At 37.9% G+C, this 20976-nt stretch overlaps 1 protein-coding gene and 1 pseudogene across 11 annotated transcripts in view; both read right to left on the bottom strand.

The window, feature by feature from the left end:
* The window catches only part of foxp2 (forkhead box P2), a 525031-nt gene that overhangs the window by 221976 nt on the left and 282079 nt on the right, over positions 1 to 20976 (bottom strand). The window lies entirely within an intron of this gene.
* LOC120534545 overlaps positions 19281 to 20976 on the bottom strand; it is a 56112-nt pseudogene continuing 54416 nt past the window's right edge.

Below are 20976 nucleotides of genomic sequence, written 5' to 3'. Positions count from 1 at the left end.
TTATGTGATATTCTATTGATGCAGTATTTACAAAATATTCTACTGCCCAATAATTCCTATACTTAGTGTAGTCCCATTAATCAGTTAGTTGTTGTGAACTGTTGGAGTGGAGTGACCATTTTTTTAAAACTCTTTCTTAACTGGCAACTTTTTGTCTTCTCCATGGGTCCTGTTGATGACCAAACTATACTTTGAGATTTCTCTAAACTAACAGAGATCCTGTATATCTAGTGTTTTGATTTAAATGTTTATGGTAAAATTTGTGCATAACATAAATTAAAAGTATACAAAAATATTCTCCATTTTCTGCATTTGCTAAATTATTTGGAATAAATTTAGGAATAAATGGATGTTTTAACTTAATTCCAATTGAAAAACCATATCTGATTCCTCTTAGAACTAGAGGTTGCTCTTGGGTCATTCCAGAACACAAATAAAAATCAAAGGCATCAAAATACAAAATAAGGAATTTAATTAGAAAACATAGTACAATGGGGAGAACATACATACAGTATAACTAAAGGGTGAAACAGTCAAGGCCAGTCTGGAAACAGGATGGTCCTTGGTATGTGGAATGATTATATCATTTCACACAAGAAGTATTTTTGAGTAGACATGTCACAATACCAGAATTTTTGTAACTGATAACCGATACCAGTGAAATTTAATAATAATCAATACCTATTCGATGCCATGATAAAAACAGAATTCCCATTCAAATGGCTTTTTATTAAAAGCATCTCCATTATTTAGGTGAACAATATTGTGCCTTTTTCTGTAATAGGGGATAAAATACATAAAATACTAATAGTAACAACAGCTTTAAAATAGTGGCAAATCTATCAGGTATTTGTCCAGCTATTATTTAAGTAAACTAACATTGGCATTCATATACATTAACTAACAATGCAGGTACTTCAATTTTAATGTGCAACAAGGGGATTCCATGGGGAAACTCCCCATGTGTTTTTTTAAACATTTCCTATGTGAAATGAAGTCTATTAGTTCTACATTACTTTCAGAATGTTGAATGGTCTTTGTTGTGCCTTTTTCAAAGTAAGTAATATGACTGATAAGACTTTGTTATCGATTATCCTGTGTACTATTCCAGAATTAAAATAAAGTGGCATGCAAAAGTTTGGGCACCTTTGCTTAAAATGACTGTTACTGTGAATAGTTAACTGTGCAGATGACAAACTGATCACCAAAAAGTTAAAGATGATGCATTTGTTTAATATTTTAATAAAGATTACATTTTTAGTGCCCTGCCTGGGGTTTGTTTCCTGCCTTGCACCCTGTGTTGGCTGGGATCGGATCCAGCAGACCCCCATGACCCTGTAATTAGGATATAACGGGTTGGATAATGGATGGATGGGTGGATTACATTTTTATTTCTATCACTCACAGGTACAAAATATCAAAAAATGAAGGGTCCGAAGTAAAAGTTTGGGCACCCAGCACGGTAAGTACTGTACTTAGTAAAACAGCTTATACATGCCAGCTAAGAGTCTTTCAGTTCTTATTTGGTGTATTTTCACCCATTCATTCTTGAAAAACGCTTCCAATTCTACAAGATTCTTGGGCCATTTGCATCCACTGCTCTTCTGAGATCTCTCCATATATTTTTAATCAATGTTTATAGTTCAGGGGACTATGATGTCTATAGCAAAACCATCAGCTTGTGTGTCTTGAGACACTGTAGAGATATTGTACTGTAGATTCTGAGGTGTGTTTCAGATCATTATCTTGTTATAGGACTCATTCTCTTTTTAACTTCAACTTTCTTCAGATCTTGTGATGTTTGCTTCCAGAATTTGCTGGTAATTATTTGTATCAATTTTTTCCTCTACCAATGACATGTTCCCTGTACCACTGGCTGCAACACAAGCCCAAAGCATGTTTGATTCACCCCCAAGCTTAACAATTGGAAAAGTTTTCTTATTCTGGAATTCGGCACCATTTTTTTGTACAAACACTAGGCTCACCCGGCTTCTAAGGCGACCGACTTTTAAGTTGTCCACTTCTTAAGGCAATTCAATATGTAGATCAATTTGATATTTTATACAAACTCATTAATTTGGTTATACTGTATTGCATTTGAGCGGTATTACTTTAATACTCGTAGTTTCTGTTATTTTTGTGAGGAAATGAAAACTTTTTTTCTATATTGAGGTCGCCCTTTTGAACCCCCCTAATATTTACTATGCGGTGAGGCATTTGTACTCCATCAACATTAATTATTTCCAGAGACATAATTTTGTCTATTTTTCCAGTGCATCGCACAAAAGCAAGGGAACGATGGGAGCACAAGAACTCTGCTCACATCATGTTGCTTCGTACCGCAAGCTGCAAGTAGTAAGTCTGTGATAAGCGGAATATTTAGTGCATTTTCCTCTTTTTCACCTCTGACAGCAAACTGATCCCCGATACATGTTACTGTAACACCAGTAGACTGTGTGTGTGTGTGAGTCGGAAGTTGCGCTTACTGGCTGTGTGCATGCAGGACTGCAATCCTCCATCAACAAGTCCAGTGAGGCACCTGTAGAATCCCCTGCACCAGTAAATTGTTTTTTTTGTTTTTTTTTTAATAAAGTCTTCCCAGTGACTTGAGTGTAGACAAAAGAGAACAAGTGCTTTAGCACCTCAGTCCTACCAATGCTTTCAAGTCATAAGAGGTAAGTTAAATGATCTTTCTAACCATAAAAGTATAAACTGCAATCAAGGAAAAACAAAAGGTTAACTAGCCTCAATTTCCCCTGTGGCATTACTAAACCAACCTCGCAGCAGATTACAATGATTAACTATTATTAGCTGAGCTTATTGTTGCAGTAAAAAAAACAAAACAAAAAAAAAAACAAAACTTTTTTATAAACCACTGGAGGAGTAGTGGGGCTACGTCTAAACGCCTTCCTGATCACTCCATGTAGACTGTGCTTTTACTCAATATTTTTATTTACTTTTTACCATTTTTCATGCCCATATAACAACGGGTTTAGTAGTTTGACAGTGTAGTGCTTTGGGACATAGGAAAACACGTTTCATATTTGTCCCCCCCCCCAAATGCCAAATCCAATTGTGACTTTGTCATACTCCATTTCCATTTTCCTCCTGGATAGAAGCATAGAGGCTAACAAATCTAAAGGTGGAGGAATCCGTCTCATGGTCAACTCCAAGTTTTGCGAGGCAAACAAACGTTTCTGTTCTCTCTCACTCTTACTTGCTTCTTCTCGAATATATAACCACTAAGTGCCATTCACTTCATCTGCATTGTGAGCTCAGCTCGATAATCACTACAGTGGTCTACATTCCACCTTCTGCGGACACAGTTATGGCTTTGTCTGAACTAAATGATGTGCTTAATGCAACTCAAACCAAACACCCAGGTGCAGAAATCATTGTAGTGGGGGACTTTAATAAAGCAAACCTCAGACAAGTTATGCCAAATCTCTAATAATAGGTTACAGTTGTGCTTGAAAGTTTGTGAACCCTTTAGAATTTTCTATATTTCTGTAAAATATGACCTAAAACATCATCAGATTTTCACTCAAGTCCTAAAAGTAGATAAAGAGAAACCAGTTAAACAAATGAGACAAAATTATTGTACTTGGTCATTTATTTATTTAAATGATCGAATATTACATATTTGTGAGTGGCAAATGTGTGTGAACCTTTGCTTTCAGTATCTGGTGTGACCCACCTTTGCAGCAATAACTGCAACTAAATGTTTCTGGTAACTTTTGATTATTTGGTAGAATTACTTGTGTGCTTAGGGTCGTTGTCTTGCTGCATGACCCACCTTCTCTTGAGATTCAGTTCATGGACAGATTTCCTGACATTTTCCTTTAGAATTCTCTGATACTGTATAATTCAGAAGTCATTGCTCCATCAATGAAGGCAAGCCGTCCTGGCCCAGATGCAGCACAACAGGCCCAAACCATGATAATACCACCACCATGTTTCACAGATAGGATAAGGTTCTTATGCTGGAATGCAGTGTTTTCCTTTCTCCAAACATAATGCTTTTCATTTAAACCAAAAATTTCTATTTTGGTCTCAACATTCTTCCAATAGCCTTCTGGTTTGTCCATGTGATCTTTAGCAAACTACAGATGAGCAGCAATGTTTTTTTTTTTTGAGAGCCGTGACTTTCTCCTTGCAACCCTGCCATCCACACCATTGTTGTTCAGTGATCTCCTGATGGTGGACTCATGAACATGAACATTAGAAGTTACCCTGGGGTCCTTTGTGACCTCGCCTACTGATTACACGCCTTGCTCTTGGAGTGATCTTTGTTGGTCGACCACTCCTGGGGAGGGTAACAATGGTCTTGAATTTCCTCCATTTGTATACAATTTGTCTGACTCTGGATTGGTGGAGTCAAAACTCTTTGGAGATGGTTTTGTAACATTTTCCAGCCTGATGAGCATCAACAACTTTTTCTGAGCTCCTCAGAAATCTCCTTTGTTCGTGCCATGATACACTTCCACAAACATGTGTTGTGAAGAGCAGACTTTGATAGATCCCTGTTCTTTAAATAACACAGGGTGCCCACTCACACCTGATTGTCACCCCATTGATTGAAAACACCGACTCTAATTTCACCTTCAAACTGCTAATCCTAGTGCTTTTGCCACTCACAAATATGTAATATTCGATCATTTTCCTCAATAAATAAATGACCAAGTATAATATTTTTGTATCATTTGTTTAACTGGTTTCTCTCTACTTTTAATTGATTGAAAATCTGATGATGTTTAAGGTCATATTTATGCAGAAATATAGACAATTCTAAAGGGTTCACAAACTTTCAAGCACAACTGTAAATGTAGTATCACAGAAGCTAGCGCACTGGATCACTGTTGCATACTGTACAAGCACAGCTACAAAGCTGTTTGCACTACTGTGTTTGGGAAATCAGATCAGTTTTCCTCATGCTAGAATACAAACAAAAATTTAATCAGGAAGCCCCAGTCTCGAGGTAAGTAAAGCACTGGTTTGCACAACCAGAAGCCTAACTACAGGCCAGGGCACGCTCAATGGCACAGGCCGGGAGATGTTCCGGTCATGTGCAGATGACATCAATGAGTTTAATTTAATTTATTTTATCTGTTTAAATTTTTGCACAGTCTCATGGGCCAATTCAATGTACATTTTACTAAATGCTGCACTTGTTTAACTCTTCTGTACTAATAAAAGGCAAAGCCCTCACTGACTGACTGACCGACTCACTCACTCATCACTAATTCTCCAACTTCCTGTGTAGGTGGAAGGCTGAATATTGGCAGACTCATTCCTTACAGGTTTCTTACAAAAATTAAGCAGGTTTAATTTCGAAATTCTACACGTAACGGTCATAATTGAATCCTACTTACGTACATATATACGTCCATAGCCTGCAGCTCGGTCACCATGTGAGGTGGCGTTGCATCCCCCATCCCCACACCTCCCACGTAATTGACTGCCTGGCCATATAAGGCCGTCCGTCGCTCCAGTCTCTTCATTCCCTTCTTTGCTTCGCCCCGGTATTCACGTGTCACTGCAGTCTTTTTATTTAATCCATGGCTTTTCCGCTGTTTTATTGCTCGTTTATTACGATGCGAAGTTATCAATGAAGGCCGTTGTATGCTTACAACGCTTGACAGATGTCAAATGTCACATCAACACAAGTCCTGCCAATACTAACGTAATTGAAACAAACCATGAAACTCAAACTGATTATGACAGCAGCAATCCAAGCTATGAGAAAACAGTAAAAAGGAGGCGTATTAGACGTTGTGGTACATTTTCTGGTGCAGCTAAACAGAAACAACTTCGTGACGCTGCCAACAAATACTTCTAGAAAAATCCACAAGTTAACAGACACACTGTAAGCTAAATACTCGCAGGCAAATCCACAAGTTCATAGAAACGCTGTCGCTAAATACTCGTAGAAAAATCCACAAGTTAATAGACATGCTGTCGCTAAGTACTCGCAGGCAAATCCACAATTTAATAGAGAAGCTCCGCTGAATACTTGCAGGCAAATCCACAAGTTCATAGATTCATAGAGACGCTGTCACTAAATACTCGCAGGAAATACCACAACTTAATACCAGGAATGCCTGTTAAACATCTTAGATTCATGAGTAGCGATTTGGGTAGTGAACACTTCGATGAATGAAACCTGTTATCTTTACAACGGTTGACAAACATGGAATGTAACTTGAACACAACACGTTCTCCAAATACGAACCTGAGTGAAAGAAATAATGATAATCAAATCCTTGATGACAGCAACACTCATAACAGTGACAAAACAATTACACTGACAATCATGTTACGTTATTTTTAAAATGTTTCCTTTTCTTTTTCATAACTTATTTAACACACTACTTCTCAAATGAATCTTAAACTTGGCCTTGGTATTTTGCTAGTTGACAAATAAAGAATCTTAAACTTGAACGTACTAGGAAATATAATAAGGAATTGAAAAACTAAAGAAATTAGTAACTCACGATCTAAATACTCCTTTCCGGGTCCTTCGGTTGACAAAAAATGTATTACTATATCCTTGATCAACTCATCTGTTTCCAGTTTCTTTTTCTTTCAACTTCTTTGAATGACTGTAAGACTTAAGAAAAACTAGATAGTTGTCAACTTTGTCCAGCACTGTACTTAAGTAGATTTGTTTTTTATACAAGTATGTATCTATATTATCCATTATTCATAGTATAGACAGTTTTATACATAGGTAAATATGATGTATTTTACAGCATGATGGCAGATTTGAGACAAGAACATTTTCCATGAGTTAGCGGTATATCCACTGCAACTAAAACTGAACAAGATTGTCATTTTTGAAAAATAAAAATTCAACATATTTTAAAATTCTGACTCTGAAAAAATTTAGTAATTTTTTTGTCAAGGGTCAAGACGTAGTAAATAGTTCTAAATAAAATATATACTGCTATACTGATTAACTAGTTTTTTTAGTCATTATCCAACGCTTATTTAATACATTTAGTTGGGCAGTATAGCATGGATCAACGAAAGTTATGAAAAGTTACTTGTACTAAAATTGCATATGTTATTTTTTGGTTTTAGCGAATTTTAATCCTTTACTTTCCAGATTTTGTCATTTTTCATATACCTCAACTTAATTTCCAGAGATTTTTTTTTTTTTTTTGCATGGGAAGGGTTGTCAAAGCATAGGGTCATCTATTTGTACACAGTCCAATTTCATACATTGAATGCTTGTTTTGGTTGTGGTAATGTAATGTAGATGAGCAGTTTTGTATTTCGGTTTTGTATTAAGCAGTTTGCAGCAAAAGTTATCAAATTTTATTTTAAAATGCTACCAAAAAGAGCTACGTTTAGAATGTTTAATTTTTGGTGATGACATCAATTCTCTTTCCAGATGTAAAGTGATATGAAATGCCTACCTTTTTGTGAACATGATTTCTAAAATTATGTCTACAGTTAAGTTCTGCAAAGCAACAAGTCACTTAATCTTCCCAATGTGAATCTGTACACCAATCAGTAACAACATTAAAACAATGTACTGTGTACGTCCCAGTGGTGTTATGGGTCCACAGCTCGTTGAGCAAAAGCCATTCGTTTTAAATAAATGATCGCGGCTTAGCGAGGGGACGTTGGGCCATAGTGGGCCCGGGGCGATCCGAGGGTGGGCGTTTCTCACCTAGTGCACAGGTGAGGAACTGCCCACATTCGTGATTGTCCCGTGGCTAATGCTGCAGCTGCTGTGGCCCTCGTCATTTTAAAAGAAGCGCGAGTCGGTTGTGGAGGAGGAAAAAGAACGAGATGAGGAAAAAAGAAAGGAAGAGAAAAAAGACGGAAGTTGTAGGGAGTGAGTGAGGAAGCAGGCGGTGCAGGAGAAACAGAAACGCGGAGCGTGTGGTGAGCACACGATCGAGCGCTCGTGGGCAGCTGCGAGGAAGCTGGGTGTTAGGCCGACACCCAGGCGTTTGAGTTGATGTTGCTCCCGCTGAGTGACCAGATAGCGGGAGTGACCAGGTGAAAGCAACGAGCCGCAGAAGGCCGTCCTTCCAAGTCGGGAGGCTTGGTGGTGGAGTCCTCAATGTGTGCATCCTGGTCTGTGCATCCAAGCTGCAGAGAGCGTCTTGCCTGCTGCTAAGCCCAAATGGGATAAGCAGGTGAGATGCTAACAGAAAAGAAGCACCGAACTTGTTGTTGTGGATTTTAATGACTGCTCCTGAAAAATGTTTTAACCTCTGAATTTTAACGGATTGGTTTTTCTATTTGTTTGTTTTAACCTCCACGTTTTCTTTTTATGGATTATTTATTTAAAGAACTTTTGAACTGCACTATTTATTGGAACACTGTTTTGTTGACTGTTTTAAATAAAAGCACTATTCATGTTTAGAAATGTTGGCCAACTGAAAGGTATGAACATGAAAAGTATGAGCATGTACAGCACTCAATATTTAGTTAGGGCTCCTTTGGCCTGGATTACTGCAGCAATGCGGCGTGGCATGGAGTCGATCAGTCTGTCGCACTGCTCAGGTGTTATGAGAGCCCACGTTGCTCTGATAGTGGCCTTCAGCTTTTCTGAATTGTTGGGTCTGGCGTATTGCATCTCCCTCTTCACAATACTCCATAGATTTTTCTATTTGGTTTAGGTCAGGTGAGTTTGCTGGTCAATCAAGAACACGGATACCATGGTCCTTAAACCAGGTACTGGCAGCTTTGTCAGGTGCCAGGTCCTTTTGGAAAATGAAATCTGCATCTCCATAAAGTTCGTCAGCAGCAGGAAGAATGAAGTGCTCTAAAACTTCCTGGTAGACGGCTGCGTTGACCTTGGACCTCAGAAAACACAATGGACCAACACCAGCAGATGACATGGCACCCCAAACCATCACTGACTGTGGAAACTTTACACTGGACCTCAAGCAACGTGGATTCTGTACCTCTCCTCTCTTCCTCTAGATGCTGGGAACTTGATTTCCAAAGGAAATTCAAAATTTACTTCCATCAGAGAACATAACTTTGGACCACTCAGCAGCAGTTTTGTCTTTAGCCCAGGCGAGACGCTTCTGATGCTGTCTCTTGTTCAAGAGTGGCTTGACACAAGGAATGCGACAGCTGAAACCCATGTCTTGCATACGTCTGTGCGTGGTGGTTCTTAAAGCACTGACTCCAGCTGCAGTCCACTCTTTGTGAATCTCCCCCACAGTTTTGAATGGGTTTTGTTTCACAATTCTCTCCAGGGTGCGGTTATCCCTATTGTACACTTTTTTTCTACCACATCTTGTCCTTCCTTCACCTCTCTATTAATGTGCTTGGAAACAGAGCTCTGTGATCAGCCAGCCTCTTTAGCAATGACCTTTTGTGTCTTGCCCTCCTTGTGCAAGATGTCAATGGTCGTCTTTTGGACAACTGTCAAGTCAGCAGCCTTCCCCATGATTGTGTAGCCTACAGAACTAGACTGAGAGACCATTTAAAGGCTTTTGCAGGTGTTTTGAGCTAATTAGCTGATTAGAGTGTGGCACCAGGTGTCTTCAATATTGAACCTTTTCACAATATTCTAATTTTCCGAGATGCTGAATTTGGGACTTTCATTAGTTGTCAGTTATAATCATCACAATTAAAAGAAATAAACATTTGAAATACATCAGTTTGTGTGTAATGAATGAATCTAATATACAAGTTTCACTTTTTGAATGGAATTACTGAAATAAATCAACTTTGTCATGATATTCTAATTTTTTGACTGGCACCTGCATGTCCACTTAAAGTTACTCATCAGTGCAGTAACTGTTAGGTTTTCAGCATTTTGTTACTGGGAACTGAAAATTACTTTGGAAAACCTACATGTTTTGGCATCCAAATCTACATAACAAAAGTATTTGTGGTCACCTGCCCAGTAAATGAATGCATATCAGTCAAATTATATGAATTTATTTCTTTGGAAAGTAGCTTAATATAGTAGTTTTTATATCTTAAATGATCATTCTAATATGTTCTAACACATTTACTACAAAATATCAACTGGTGAGAAAAAAAGAAGAGAAAATGGTTGAAAGTTTGCCCTCTTTGAGTAACAAAATATTACTTAAAAATTCTATTTAAATGCACAAGTGAAGATAAAACTGAATTATAGTATTTACTTTCATTTTCAGCAGAGTGAAAAGCATTTTAACATTTCAACATTATAATGCTGGCATCATAAAATTAAAAAGGCGGCATAATGAAAATGGCATCTAACTGTGTTAGACAGAATACAAAGAAACTTCACATCATTTTGTTGACAGAGTTCATGATGAATAAACACAGTTTTATTAATGTAGCAAAATAATGGGTAAAAGGGAAAAACTGACATATCTATATATATATAATTCACTAAGGCAAGACGACCATGGAAAGCACGCCGGAAGGGGGGTGGATTCACTAAGCCGCCGACAAGTTAGACACCTATGGCGCACGCAGGAAGGAGCCACGCCCACCAACTCCAAGACCATTAGATATGACGACAACTCGCAGAGCCACGCCCACCAACTCAGACGCGATGACACAGAAAAAATGGCGTCATTTATATTCGTCTGTCGTAGAGGCAACATGCAGCTCCGACCCACGCTGACTGTTAATACAGGCATGTTTCTCACGGAGGTGAATCGCCATATGCAGCGTGTAAAACGGTTTGCGAGGGGTATCCCATGGGATCCTTAAAACATTCCTTTACAACTGAGGTTAAAACACAATAAAGTAAGCAGTCTTTAAAAAACGAGTTTTCGGTTACGACGCACGACCGCGTGCACCCTGGCAAACTGTTTTACACGCTACATACAGCAACTCGCATCCGCGACAAACATGCGTCTTCTTAGATGCTCCTGCACTTTGTACACACCCCTCTCCCACCTCGCTACCACCGTGGTTGGGTGTCTTGGTGGATTACATATAGAAAGGCAGCCAAAACTGCACAGAGCAATGAAAAGTCTACGTGAGTCACAGGTGCGTCTGGACTGTACAAAAACGACAACGACTCGAGTGACTAGTTGAAGGTGGGCGCATGAGTAAGCAGTGCATACTGAATGAGAAATCAGCAGACTAGCATGACGGAGGGAGCGGAGTGGATGTCCTTCTCTTCTCCTCCCATTCCACCCTCTGCGCCACACGGACGATTGTGTGTTGGTTCGTTCCGTGCATTTGTTAAAACCCAATGAAGGAAGCAGTCTTTAAAAACCAATAAGCCCTGTGCCTCTGTTTCATTACCGTCTCACCTGCTTCACCAATGCAGGTCCCGCAACAGGGCAGCCAACCGGGTAACCAAAGTCTTTGGATTCAGGGACGAGTATGGTTACAAAGCTGAAACTTAAAGGAATTGATGGAAGGGCACCACCAGGTGTGAAGCCTTTTGCTTCATTTGACTCAACACAGGAAACCTCAACCGGCCCGGACACGGAGAGGATTGACAGATTGATAGCTCTTTCTCGATTCTGTGGGTTGTGGTGCATGGCAGTTCTTAGTTGGTGGAGCGATTTGGCTGGATATTTCCGAAAACAAACGAGACTCCCACCTGCCAAATAGTTACACGACCCAACAGCGGTTAGCGTCAAAATTCTTAGACAGACAACTGGCTTTCAGCCAAGTGAGATTGAGCATTAACAGGTCTGTGATGCACTTGTATGTCCGGTGCTGCACGCGCGCTACACTGAATGGATCAACGTGTGTCTACCCGCCGCAGGGAGCTGTGCGTAAGCCGTTGAACCCCATTCGTGATGGAGACCGTGGCTTGCAATTGTTCCCCACGAGCGAGAAATTCTCAGTACGTGCGGGTCATACGCTCGCACGGATTACGTCTCTACCCTTTGTAAACCCGTCCGCAAAGCCCCCCCCTCGTCGGGTGGCTAGGTGGATTATATATAAAAAAGCAGCCGGAACCGCAAAGAACAATGAAACATCAACGTGGAAACCGACTGAGGCGGTGTTTGGAAAATTAACAGTCAACGTGACTCACAGGTGCGTGTGGACTGTACACAGATGAAAGCGACTCAGGTAGGGAGTTGGGGGCGGGCACATAAGCGGGCAGTGCGTACTGAATGAGCGCCGTTCAACCCCGCTTTGGAAGGAGAAGGCGTGACGGCGCTCCTCCGGTTTTCAGTCACAGACAATTGTATGTTGGTTCGTAGCGTGCATTGTTGCAATGTTACTTTTCTTGGTGGTTTATTAAATTACGGATTTTTCAAATGTTTATTTTTTCCTCTGTGCTTAAAAATCATTTAAACAGCGGCCTGATTATGCGGCGTATGCTATGCCGCGGGTTGGCTAGTTTACATTAAAATACATATCAGCATCATACAATTTTTAAGATATAACTTTTTAAGTTTCAGATTCTCTGCAGGTCTTCTGCAGAGGATTCTTAATCCTTTAAATAACAATTATAAACATCTTTAGTGCAAAATTAGAAAATGCCATAAAAATATTTAGCATTTCCATATTTTAGCACATCAAATGTGTTATATGTGCATGTTTCTGATAATTTTGTATCTAACCAAAGTAAATGGCTAGTTGACCTAACTCTATTAGTATCAGTATATCTCAAAAGCATAAGCAATTGTGGCAGGTATTTTACAGAAACATGTATAACACTCATTTGAACATAATGTAAGAGAACACATTTTCAGCAAAAGCAATAAGTAAAACAAAACATTTTTAGGTAGCCCCTAAATGCCAACAAATTACATTCTCATGGCATTCTACTGTCATTTTGCCAAGGCAAACAATGCACTATTCCTGCTGTCTTCTGTCTTTTAACTTTTTCAAATGAACCTGGACACCTACAACTTCTTACTAATGTTTATTCCGTTATGTTGGATTCTCTGGCACAGAATAAGAAGAGCGATGTCACTTTCTGACAGTTTAAAAGTACCCAACTGAAGAAATAAAACTGCTGCTGTTGAAACATTTCAAAACACATAAGCCATTCACCTCCCCAAACAAATAGCAGACTGTACTTCAAATGCATAGCAAGACTATTAGGTAATCCTTTCTTTGTTTAGATTCAGTAAGGTTCAATGACAAACATCCATCTTCTTTTCTGCTTCAACTCCTGCTTCAAAATTACTGTATCACAGCTTTCCACTAATGCTCACTTGCTGGGTATAGTAAATAAGTAAAGAAAGAGAGAAAGAAAAATGTTTTAAGAGTAGAAAAATAAGTACTTAGATGAAACAAAAGAGCTACAAGATGTTTGGTCATTGTGACTTATATTCATCTTAACATATTCATAATATGTTTTACTAAAAAATGATTATGAAATAGTAACATAAACATGGACTTTATTAATGTTTACTGACAAAAATGATAACACACCACGTTAAGTGCCAGGCAAACTTGCTTAGTAAAGCTGTACAGAAATACTAACACGAGTTGTCTCAAACTGGTACAGTTTTGTTTTCCATTTTGTCAAACTTTCAACATAGATTTTCTCACTGAAATTAGATTTGAAGAATATAAAATTCAGTTATTTAATTCATAATAATCATGAAAAGTTAACTGATAATACTTATCTAGCCCAGTATTTAGTATTGACTATAGCCTCAACCAAATTACAAATATTTTTGCACCGTGGTTTGTGTTTGATATAAAATGAAAATATTACAGCAGTGTTAAGCAGATACAAATAAGGAAAGTTCTTTAAAATGCATGTTATATGCTGACTTGAATTACTAAGGAAATTAACTTTTATCACTAAGTATCACAGCAAAAAATAAAGCCATTTACTTTTCATACCGTGTTTATCCTTTTGTTGTTTAACATCATGTGGACCATCAACATTTCTGTTTATTTGTTTGCTGAGACAACAACAATTATTTGGTAATGACATGCTTTATATGAAGTGATATCTGCAGTGCATTTCAAATGTGAATATTTATTAAACTTTTAAAAGAAATTTTATTTCTAGTTGTACTGCTCTTACAGAAGATAGTGCACTCATTTCAATAGTACTGTAGTTTAATTGAACCTTGCATGTGATGCACTTCTTCTCTTAAGCCTTCTTGGCAAAAGCTTGTATCTTCTGGATTTGATGCTATCTTCTCTGGATCTGTCTCTCAGTGTAATCTGTTTTCCAGTGTAGATATGGTACATGGGGCAGGTGAAACTAAAATCTAAACATTGACTACATTGCTTTGTACTTGATTATCCAGTATTTCCCCTCTTGAATGATTTAATTATCGTCTGGATGGACTTGTTATATTTAAGTCTCAACTTAACTGAATGCATTCAATACTTCAATAAGCAGATTAGAGTCTTGGCCACTGCACTCTTCCCAAGGGAATCACAACATTTATATTTACCGGCATGTTTGGTGTAGTTAATGCAGTTAATGCTGTTTTCAGAGAGAGAGAGAGGGCTAAAAAAGGAGGCACCATGAAGCAACGGTCAGTGTGCTACTGCTTCACAGCTTCAGACTCCCAAGTTCAAATAGTTGGACAAATAGTGTATCAGTTACTTGTACTTTTTGATTTTCTGTCTGAAAACATCCAGAATTTGTGGAGTTATGTACTTAACAAAAAAAGGTGAAATAACTGAACACATGTTTTATATTCTAGTTTCTTCAAAATAGCCACCCTTTTCTCTGATTACTGCTTTGCACACTCTTGGCATTCTCTCGATGAGCTTCAACAGGTAGTCACCTGAAATAAAACCAGGAGGTGTGTCCAAACTTTTGGCCTGTGCTGTATATATTCATCCATCCATCCACATAAATTAATTTATTCTATCAGCCCAACAGGGACATAAATTGAGTGATTCAGTTTTCTCTACTTTTGGGGCTTGCAGTTACAGATGAAAATGAACTTGACCACTTAACCACTGAATAAATTCACATGCAGCATTAATGATTGGGCTAAAGCAGTTTACGATATGTGAAATCAACTCATTTATTTGTTTAAAAACTCACACTGATTTTTAAAAAACCAGAGTGGATTTCTCTGACTATGCAGTAATCCTCAGGCAAAAGACTAAGCAATATCTATTTAGTATTTCATTACAAACATTACCACTAAACAGGAATCCTATTCATTAAGAAAAAACGAGCACAATAACACCAATCCACTATCACTAATTGTAAGAAAACATCAAATGTGTATACAGACCTAGAAAAACTGATGTATGCTAATGCAGCATCGAACAAAAACCCTTAGTGTATCTCACATAACTTATTTGTTATTGATGTCTAAGATATAGAGCAGGACCACAGAGGCCATGGCTTAGGCAGAAGTGATCTTTAGTTTTAAAAAGAAGATTTATAAAACAAATTATTTAACTAATATAGTATTTCATTTTCTCTTTGTAATTCTCATTAAATCAATAATACTTTGGATAACATACATTTGCACAAATACTTTCCTGATTTTAGTCTGTTAAGGTATAACAAGTCTTGCTGTTCCAGGTGACAATACAAGGTTCAACACAAAAAAAAACAAAACGAGACCATGCCTGTAACTCTTTATTTAACAAATTAAGAAAATTAACTGTGATCATCTTCAAGGTAGTTCACTTCTGAGTTGACACATTGATCAAAGCAATTCCACAGATCATTTTCTGATCTGTTGAGGATATCATTTTTGCTTCACATCTTCTACCAACAAAAAATGGGTTCCTTTGAACACCGACTTGTGTCATTCAAAAACACGCACCCGAGTCATGTGCTCTTCACTGTAAGCCTAAGTCAATAATTGAAGTTTCCATAACAGATTTCTTCAATTTCACAAGAAACCTGATGTTAACTCACCGTTCACTCTTGCACTCCAACATTTTCCAAATGTGGGTAAGAAAATATCCTATATGTGAACAAGCGTCCACTCATACGGAGTGATTGAGTTGAGCCTTTTTTCAATGTAACAAGTTAGAACATTTCCCATAACCATCTTGGTTTCTCCCCTACCACACTTGGTTCCCAAGCTATAGAGTTAATCCTTTTTTTTTTGTGTCAGACCTTGTATACCTGTCTGGAAACAACGACAAATTTGGGTTAAATATGGGTTAGAACAATTAGATGGTTCACCGAGGATACCATTTCTAAAACCAATTGAATGCTGCTCTCAAATTAGGAGTATCGATTTAAACAGCAAAAAGGAATGGTACTCTTGCTCCTGACCAACAGGAGGACTGTACTTACGAGGGATAAACCAGGTGAAAAGTCTCATAAAAATACTCTGTTAAACATAAATGTGTGTCATGACTGCAAAGAACATTTTACTTATGTAAAAAATATATATATCATAGCAAGGGGAATAGTCAGTCAGTCATTTTCCAACCTGCTATATAATAACACAGGGTCACGGGGGCAGGGGGGGTCTGCTGGAACCAATCCCAGCCAGCACAGGGTGCAAGGCAGGAACAAATCCTGGGCAGCGCAACAGCCCACCGCAGGGCACACACACACACACCCCAAGCACACACTAGGGACAATTTAGAATTACCAATGCACCTAACCTGCATATCTTTGGACTGTGGGAGGAAACCGGAGCACCTGGAGGAAACTCATGTAGACACAGGGAGAACATGCAAACTCCACGCAGGGGGGACCCGGGAAGCGAACCCAGGTCTCCTTACTGCAAGGCAGCAATGGGAATACCATTCTGTAAAATGAGATTATACACTGAAGTTCAAAGACATTTTTGAAATTCAAAGGGCTAGTGATAAAATTGAATGATGCATTGCTACAAGCTGTATGTGGTCTCTGTCACTCTCAGCTATGATGATAAAGACAGTCAATTCAAGGCTAAAGAAAGAATATCAGTGATGAGACTAAAATCATCTTGGACAGAGGGGTCATCGTTATGTTTCTTGATCAGAGGCTTAACTGCTGAAGTTTTAAATAAATCTGGGAAAATACCAAAGGCTAGTGAACAGCTTACAATATTTAATGCATCATCAGTTAACGCATTAGTAATTCCTTTGAAGGCACTTGATGGAACTGGATCAAGAACAGGTATGAATGGTTTAAGGCTAATTATTATTTTATGAATTAATCTAAGTTAATGTTAGTAAAGCAGGTTAAATTACAAGATCTAGTGGGAGACAGATCAATATGCTCTGTTAATGTCATTTATAGTAAACTAAACCAAAGGTTATCTACTTATTCATTATAAAAATGCAGCAAAATCCTTCCACTTTTCTACTCAGATTTACAGAGATTATGGTTGGTGCTAGATTTACTAGATGATGAAAACATTACTCTATCATTTATGCTTTTACTAAAATAACAGCGTCACTCAGAATGCACTACTGCTTTGTATTTACAGTGCATCCGGAAAGTATTCACAGCGCATCACTTTTTCCACAAGGCTGTAACATAACAAAAGGTGGAATAAATGATGCGCTGTGAATACTTTCCGGATGCACTGTAGTTACATCTTCCTTTAGAATTTCATAATTAACTGTTAATATAGTTTTCCTCCACCTCCATTTTGCCTTGCAGCATACTCTTTTCTGTTACATACAACTTGATTTTTTCAGTGCACTTTAACTTTATTTCACTTTTTAATGACTTTTACAGGAGCTATGCCTGCCGATACCTTCAGTTTAGGAGTGAAATTGCTGACCATGCTTTTTACATTGCCATCACTTTGAAAAGTGAGCAATGGGTTCTGACTGTCTATTAAATATTATGATTAATGAATGCAGCCAGGTATTCAAAAGTAGTAAAACTCCCCAAATTAATTTCTTTACAAGAAACATTTAGAAAACATGTTAGATAAACCACCGCCCTTTTTCCCCTACAAGGACTGACAGAAAGCAGTTCAAGTTTGGTAGGGACATTTCAACTAAGTCAATTTTCTTCTTAGTAATAAGGTCATTCAAGAACATTGTCTTGCTTGTTAAAGCTCAAACATTCATTAAAGCCATGTTAATTACCATGGGAGTAGATTGCTTCTGGGCTTCTGAATGGGTACATATGTGAACTAGTTTACTGTTATTTGCACTGGTGGAATATGCATGCATATACTTAATATTGGCTTAATCAAGTGCATCCCTTTACAAAAGTATAAGAGAAAATCATTACGATTTAAACAAACACCACCATTATTTTTTTTCTTGATTATTTTCCAGTCACTGAAAAAGTAATTTACATAGAATCATTTGCTAATTAGAACACTGATGCTAGGTAAGGCCATTTTAGAAGTTACATATTACATATTAATTAACAAATTATGGTCATCATTCCCTTTGTAATTTGTCTATTACTAGTTATATGTGTCTTAAAATAACATTTTTAGAAAATTCACATACTGTCTTATCTAAATTCAAAACATTTTTCATGAATATTACGATTAATATCAAATAGTCAAAACTTGCTACATTAGCTATAATGTCTGAGAGGACCAGATGTCTTGCCTGCTGGAGTATGTTCCATCACACTTAAAAACCACTATTCCTCCAAGAACAAAGCAAAATCATCAAGGCACATACACATTTATATTAGGGCTATCAAACAATTACAATTTTTAATCATGACTAATTGTAACATAGCCCACAATTAATTCCATGTTTAACCAAGGTGGCTCAGTGATGTCCAGTAGTCTTCTGTTAATGTTATTGCTGTATAGCTGCTTACCAGCTCAAACTACAAAGACTTGTGTCTTTCATATAAATACTTGATATATGACATGAGTGTCCCATGTGATGGTAATATGTAAGAATTGTCAGAAACCACTGAATGATGTCTTGCAGACCTGTATCTTCAACTAAATGTTGAGGTTTGCAGCCAGATACGATCCATTTTGCAACAAGCAGCGGTAGTTAGACTTTATTTAGACTTTATATTTTTTGTTTCATTTAAGTGGAGTTGTACATTCACAGACTATAGTCAACAGATTTTGCTGCCCAAATATAGAGTCTTTAAAAAAAAGACATCATTCATGTTTTGCTGTTAAGTGGCAATTCAAGGAAGCTATATGTCTGTAATATTTTAAAATTACCAGCACTTAGTTTGCAATTATTGACAGCTTTGTAGTTGAAAACAATCTCTAGACAGTTCAAACTCAAAGCAAGCATCATAAATTTAATCTTTGTTAATTAGATGACAATGTTTGGAAATCCCTGATCTTCTAAACAGACAGGATACAATATTATTCCAAAATAAATAAACTTAAAAGTTCAAATAACTTAAAATATTTTGCTCTTTATATAAGTATCTCCTGTCAAAATTATAAAGATTCAAAATATTAAAATGCTGCAAAAAAACTGAAAATATAGATAAAAATTGTGCTCTTAAGTAAAAGTGAAAATAATAACAAATCGAAATTTGCATTTTATATGCTCTTATGCCATTTTGTCAGAGCTGGATGCTCGGCATCTTTTTTTGGCAATAAGTTTATGTTTGGGGTTAGGTTCTGTATTGTGGAGATTCTCAGGATGGACTGCAGGTGTTCATCAGCGAGACGACTCCTATGTGATGTTTTGTTAATCTTCATCACAGAGAACAGCTTCTCATGCAGATATGTGCTACAAAACATACACAAGGTTCGAGCAGCATGTAGACAAAGCTGGGGCATTGCTTCAGGAATGAAGCGAATGAACTGTGCGGGCCCCACAGTGTTGTACTTTGCCTTTAGTGTCTCATTACACTGCAGCTCTATCAGCTCCATCTGAATCTGTACAGGTGCAGTTTCAACGTCAACAGCAAATGGGTGGCGAAGCAGGTCGAAATTATTTTTCTGTGCTTCAAATTCACCAAAACGCCATGCAAACTCAGTGCGAAGTGCACACAGTTTATCAGCAAAGTGTGCATTTGGGAACACCGTGGCGCTGACTTCGTTCAACATTACTTGACAATCGGGAAAGTGAGACAAGTTGCATTGGTGCATTTATGTTTCCCATAAATGCAGCTTCAGGTGAAATGCCATCACTGCATCATTCATATCAGTGATCATGCAGTCCCGTCTTTGGAGCTGAAGGTTTAAGACGCTGAAATGAGCTGTTATGTCAACTAGAAACACAAACTCACATTTCCACTTTTCATCCCGCAGAACTGTGGAGTCTTTTCCTTTACTGTCCATGAACTGACAGATTTCCTCGCCAAGTTCAAAAACTCTATTGAGAACTTTTTCCCTCTGTATGATAAGGGATGTCATCAAACTCTGAATTTATGTCCTGCAAAAAAGACTGGAATTGGAGTTGATTTAAACCTTTGGCTCTGATAAAGTTTACGGTTTGCATCACAGTGCTCATTATGTGTTCCATTTTTAGGACTTTACCGCACAGCATTTCCTGGTATATGATGCAGTGATATGCTGTCAACTCACCAGTACAGTTCACCTTCTGCATCTTTAACCGCATCCTTCCCTGTTCCATCTGTTGTAAGTCCAACAAGTTTGTCCCAAGTCAGTTTCATGTTGGTTATACTTTGACATACATTTTCAAAAATGCCTTTACCTGTCATTGTCCCATGCATCAATTTAATGTCCAATATTTCTTCAGTCACGCACAAACTAGAGTCCACTCCACGAATGAAGATAGCCAGCTGTGCAGTGTCAATTGTGTCAGTATTTTCATCCACAGCAATGGAGAATGCAATAAAGTCTTTGCTTCTTTCAATCAACTGTGTTTTCAAATCAGTGGACATCTCACAAACCCAATCAACAACCGTATTTCTGCTAAGGCTTACATTTGCAAACACCTGCTTTTTGTCTGGACACAAGACGTTGCAAACTTTCATCATGCAGTGCTTCAGAAACTCTCCCTCAGTAAATGGCCAGGCTGATTTGGCTATCTCCTCTGCCACAATAAAACTTACTTTCACAGCAGCTTCACTTTGTGATTTTGCTTTGGTGAAAAACGTCTGCTGTGATGTCAGATTCCTCTAACTCGTCTACCTTCTGTAGCTTCTGCTTTTCACTCAGGTTTTTCAACTTTTCCTGATGTTTTGTCTTGTACTGCAGTCTTAGATTATATTCCTTAATTACAGCCACATTACCTCCACAAATAAGATACACCGGTACAGGTAAT

Source organism: Polypterus senegalus, chromosome 8 (assembly GCF_016835505.1).
Source record: "Polypterus senegalus isolate Bchr_013 chromosome 8, ASM1683550v1, whole genome shotgun sequence".
NCBI classification, from domain to species: domain Eukaryota; kingdom Metazoa; phylum Chordata; class Cladistia; order Polypteriformes; family Polypteridae; genus Polypterus; species Polypterus senegalus.
Note: the sequence above shows the minus strand (reverse complement) of the source record. Positions and strands in the feature narration are given on the sequence as shown.